Here is a 6,000-nt window from a genome sequence, read left to right on the forward strand (position 1 = left end):
ATGGTAAAAGCTCTTTAACTGCTTTTTAGGACTACTGAGCTCTGCTGCGTTTTGGGAGCATTAACTTCTGTGACTTTCCATCTTCCTCAGGTCATTCCAAGTTTGTTTGTTCAGTCATCATTAAATATTCAAGGGCTTGAGAGTTTTGGGGTTTTTTTAATTCAGAACTGGAGGTTAGTAACACGCTACTTCAAACCATTGTTATTTCAAATACATATCTTTTGTGAGGCCACCCTTAACACTGAGAAACCATGAGCCCTTTCTTTTCACCCTGGGTGAGATGAGCAGAGCAGCCCAGGGCATCTGACCTTTAGCTACCACAGATGCAGTTCTCTCTCTCTCCTGTAGCAACAAACTGTCACATCATTAACAGGAGGCTGGGGGGAAAAAGTCAAACTTTAAAACTTAAAGGGGTTGGTCTCATTAATGTCCTTAGCTGCATTTACATTATCTCCCGAGTTACACAGGCAGGAGAAATTCCACACCAGAGAGGGCAAAAGCGAGGGATGAAATTCACAGCTGAACACACACACAGTTAGTGACCCTCTCCACACTCCCCTTGCACTTTCAGTAAGATGCACTTTAACCATGGTAAGTGCTGGCCTAATTACTCAAGCTCCACTGTACAACACCAGCAACTCTGCTGCTGCTTTTCCAGTTCTAACAGCTGTTTGCCTGGGTCTGTATGGAGATGCATATGAGGAGCTGTGGCTAAAGACACAAAATAGACTAAAAAATAATTTACTGCATCACAAATTAGCAAAGACTATCTCTAGAAACAAGTAATTCATTTTTATGATTGCCGTTAAAATAAACTCTTGCATTTTGCATGAGACTGTTAAGCTGGAAATAATAAACAAATAAAGTCAGTGGGATTTCTTCATCTTTAAGATCAAGCAGCCCTCTTGGTATATAGCTATAGTTACAAATTATTAAGTTGTACATTTCTCATCTATCCAAAGAGCTGCACACAGATGACTGGACACACTGTACACGAGCTCTGGTTAAGTGCACTCAGAAGTGTGATTCACTGCTAAAAATAAATGTTCATAACTGATTTGTTACTTAAAATAAAATGGGGACATAATATAACAAATCGATTCTAAAATAGAGGTCGTGAAACTTCTATTTGAAGTGAGTATTGCAAATACCCCTCTGTATTTCTCACCCTCATATGTGAGTGTGTATTCATACTGCTCCAGCACATTTAGTAAACTGCTGTTCTGAGGGGATTATGTTCACACATAGAGTGATACTTATAATCATCACCATACAAAAATGGACCCTCTAGGTATTAATTTTTGATGTACTAAGCACTTGCTTTACAATTCCATTGTCGTCTTGCACCACTGTTCCTTAAATTTAGTGTGTTGCAGCATTGTTTTGTACCATGACTCCCTATGATTTAGCAAGTCTAAGCAGATAGAGCTGATTGTATGAGCCATTTGCATTTTCTGCTCTTTTAGAAGATAACGGATACAATCTAAAAACTTTTAAAATAGCACTATCTTTGCACAGCTTAAGAAATTGTTATGAATAAGCAAAATCCTTGATTATGTTACACTCTAAATTAGCCTGGGCTTTACATGAGTTTGTAACAGATAAGGCAAAAAAAAAAAGAAGACTGACCACAAAACAAATAGAAGTCTGGGAAGGTTCCATGTGAGAGGAAGATTCAGAAGTGTCCATGCCTGAAATGAAAGCGAGAGAACTTGAGCCCCAACAAATATTCATGAAACTGCATAAACAGTAGTTAGGTGCAATATACATTATTTACTCTTGCAATCTGAAAAAAGAAATGTACTTCCTCTTACATATCAGATTTTAAAAGCTGAAACAGAGGACAGACCCTTTCCCTGCCTGATAAAATGCACAAGGGGTGTGAAAGCAGAGTTCTCCCCACGCTCTTTGAAGTCCCCCAAAAGCACTAAGAGCAAGCACTCTGCAGGAGGCTCCCTGAAGCTGCCAGGATTAAACCTGGCAATGCTCTATCACTTTAGTTCCAGTTTGTAATTCCCAGTCCCAGCAAGAGCACTAAGCTCATTCCCAGCAAACCATGGGCTTGCCATCAGCCTCAGAGTGCCAGGTCACAGCCATTTCTGAGACACTGCACAAATCTGAAGCATTCCAGGCTTGCCATCCCTGATAAAAGCAAAACATACGGAGGAAGGGGAAACAAAGAAGCATCTAATGGTTAAATTAAGGGCTGAAAAGCCACAGATTTCTTCTGATATTTGAACTAATCACAATGAAAAATTATCATTTGGTTGGATTTTTTACATTTTTTCTGCAGTGTCATGGCTCTACCAGAAAGCACCTACAGGAATGTGTTTTCAAGGTTCTTGGCTAACAGGTTTCTGTATGTCTTTATCATATTTATTTGAATTGAAACAATATTAGAATTGCTTCCACAGCCTCTGGGAACTCCAGCACACAACTTGCACTACAGCAAAACTCTCTCACTACTGAAACAGGACCTCTGGCAATTTGTAGTTATAAAGGAAGTGCATTTTCAGAAGGCAAAACAAGCATGTTGATGCTACTAAACATGACAGCGGGTCAGTGTGGGGACAGGGAAAAACTGAGCTGGATAAAACATTAGTAAATAGTCCATATTTCCATCACCTGTCCTGCAGATTAAAGCACTGCTGGAAGTCATCTCTGAGCCAATGGTCTAATTTATTCCAGAGAAGATAAGGCAGACATCAACATTTAATTGGCAGAGCCCCCACTGCATGTTCCAGGATCCTCTCCCCACACCAGGATCTGCTTGAAGCAGACTTGAATTTGCTGTCTCCTTTCCAAAGACTTCTGGGAAGTGAGAGCAAAGCAGATCTCACCTTACAAAGAGCTGATTGCACTTGAGATCTCTGGACTCAGGGGCCCTCTGGAGTTTGCTGGTGCAGAAGTACCCACGGGGAGCAGGGACAGTTCCTGGGGACAATTTCATCCTGAGAAGGAAGATGGAGATAAACTCAGTATTCAGGTGGTTTAACAGAAATGCGAGTACAAGAACAGTTATTTTTCATCCTTTGGTTGGAACCAAATAATGCACCAAGTGGATCAGGTCAAACTCAATAGACCCTGTTAAAATTTTTGTCCTAATGATCACTCCTGAGTGAGTGTAAGGAAATACTTAAATAATGCTGCTGTGGAGAGGTATCTGAGGAAAATATCAAGCACTGCTGCCAAAGTACAGTGAAAGTTTGCAAATCCAAATGAGTTTGATAGAACACTTCAAGACTGTGCAATAAACTTTACAGCATTTATTCATCATCCCAATAATCCTCACCAAATAGGGGCTGTGAATCTTTTGCAGACTGGGAGGTTAAGGAGAAGAATAAAATGCTGGTAATAAGATCTATATTTCTTCTACATTTTTATACTCTTTTTGATATTTTTTTAAACTTGACTCCACTCTAGTGGAAGAAAAAATAATTAGGAAGAGGAAAAAATCAGCCAAAGTAAAATCAAGACTTGATTGTTAGGTAGCAGCTGGGATTCTGATGGTCTGGTGCTTAAACCTACACAGTGCCTTCAGGAGCTCCACAGTGCAACCACCATCTGTAGCTCTGGAGCTAAAGGAACAGCAGGATGGGAAATAAATTATAGGAAGTAAAAAGAACTCATGGTATTATAAGTTTACCCGCTTTGCTTTCTCTGTTTAATTTTCTAGGGGTGAAGTGACCAAATAAAATACAGAAACAGATTGCCATTTATTCTGGTTGGAATCTTTTACAGCTCAAACTCAGTGTTTATAAAAGGTACAACATTATTGTTGATATGTCTGCACCAGCACCCCCATCATCTCACTGAATTGCATACAAGTGCATTTACATTTAAAGAAGCAATCTTTCTTATCTTGATGATGTGAAATAACAAGACTTTGAGAATGAAAGGGTAGTTTTTTATTTCTGGGCCCCTGCATGTAACATTATATCCCAGGGTCTAAGTCCGTACAATTAACACTATCCCTCTGATAAAAAGGAAATTCTGTTTTTACTGGCAATAACAAATAAATTTAGACCAGGATAGTATAATATGCATTTTTGAGAAAGATCCCAACAATGGATGAGAATTTTTTACTCTAGGAAAAGGTTTCTAAAACCTCGTTACTGGAAAAAACAGTTATCTTGGAAAAAAGGATCAGACAATTTTCTTTAAAGCTCAGCCATTATGAAATGTGTTTGGTTTTTTTTAATCCTTGGAAATCCACCTTCTCCTCTAGCAGCTTGGAGCTTTTCTCTCTTTATATTAAGTAAGGATAGATTTTCTTACTTATATAAAAAGCTTGTGGAAAGAAAAATCCTGCTTAATTCTTCACAGCAGATCTTTGAGCACAAACTTCCATAGAGCGACTCTACATTGCTCTGAAAAATGGGAATGGAGTTCTGGGAGCAGCTTACAGACTTGGGCTCTGCTCTAGTGAGATACCTTAAGCAGATAAAGGTGAATTTTATTAAGCTAAATCCTTTCATTTCTGCCCTTGGACTTTGGAACAGGTTGAATGTGATTTAAGGAAAGATCATATCAAAGAACTGAGAAAATCACATGTGCCCACTTCAAACCTCTCTTTTTGATCTGGGAATACAAACTGTGGCCTGTGCCACCTTGTCAGCAGAGGAGGGGACACTAAGAAACACCTCTGGAAACAGCTGGAGAAATGTAAGACTTTGTGCTGCTGGAAATAGTCATATCATTTGCCCAGTGGATGCTTAATTTTCTTTGAGCAATGCTGGTGTTCTTTATATGTGTCCAGCATTTGATTTAGGAAAATGAATGTCAGCTTTGTGGGTGACAGATGTTTGAGGGAAATCATGGATCATGATTTGGGAAAAATGATGGATAACACTCTTCACCCATTTACTTAAGGTGCTTTTTCCTCATTAAAAATGTATCTCAGGCAAACTGAGTGCACCGTATAATCTTGTAGCTATACAAGCAAAATTCACTTTTGGACTAAAACCACATCTCTAATTGAATGCAGAGGCATGAAGCCATCTATTTTGGTAGCTTTAGCTTGTGAAAGACAGAGGGACCAGAAAAAGGAGTGCAGAATCATTGTATAGATAGGTGCATTCTGGCTTTCCTGGAGACTGGGGTCACAAGAACACAGGCTCTTGAATCTCCTTCCTCCAGGGAAGTGCTACCTGTGTTGCCTCTTAAAGCTCTCACCAGTAAGCCCAGACAGAGTCTCCTGCAATTCCATGATTCTGTTGGCTAACACCAACCAGACTGATCAGCAGAGATCACTTCCTTACCTTCTTGCCTCTGCCTGTTGGCTGTGCCTTTTCTAGACTTGCATTAAATGGAATTTTGGGAAGCTGGAGTTCCTGTAGTTCTGAGTGTGGGCAGGCTGAAACCCAGGGGTCTGGTGATGCTTCATACTTCCAAAGCCTGAATTAATAACACCAACACATTGTTGACTGATCATTGAAAAAGAGTACAGCCACAAGTAATCCACTTCATAAGAGCCCACAAAAATAATTTAAATTAATTTCTATCCAGGGAAAGTGCACTTGAAATCTGATGGAAAAATGGGCTCTCTTGGGCTGCAGCACCCTTCTGCTAATTCAAGGCTCACAGGACTTCGCTAATACTGAGCATTTTGCCATCCTCTGAACTCAACTAGAGAAGTGAAAATACTGGTTTACCAATTACCAGGCAGAGCATTTCCCCTGACTGCTCACAGATTGTCACAAAAATATATCATTTCTGAATGTTTTTCACTGGAACATCACGCAAACATTTGCAGAAAGGGAGAAGCAGGAAAACTTTGAATTGCAAACAAAAGAATTTGAATAATCAAGATTTTAAAAATGGTGCTTGCAAATAAGCAGAAAATATTTCCACACACCCAGGAATTCAGATGATAAAGTACTCAGAAATGTTCTGCCAGAGGGCTATGTTTTCCCCTTCAAGAAGTTTTGATACATCAGCAGCCATATGCTTTCATTTACTGGTTTATGCTAATTTCAGTGACATTTTGCTTCTGATGAG

The 6,000-nt window shown here is 39.5% G+C and overlaps 1 long non-coding RNA gene across 1 annotated transcript; it reads right to left on the reverse strand.

Annotated features, from left to right (window-relative positions):
- Positions 1-1,628: 1,628 nt before the first annotated feature.
- LOC306802818 lies at positions 1,629-5,391 on the reverse strand. The gene is made up of 3 exons (XR_013774481.1): positions 5,262-5,391; positions 2,841-2,951; positions 1,629-1,691 (listed from the first exon to the last, which is right to left on the reverse strand). It is a non-coding gene; the product is annotated as an uncharacterized lncRNA (long non-coding RNA).
- Between the last annotated feature and the right edge of the window lie 609 nt (positions 5,392-6,000).

Source organism: Erithacus rubecula (assembly GCF_903797595.1).
Source record: "Erithacus rubecula genome assembly, chromosome: 5".
Classification (NCBI taxonomy): domain Eukaryota; kingdom Metazoa; phylum Chordata; class Aves; order Passeriformes; family Muscicapidae; genus Erithacus; species Erithacus rubecula.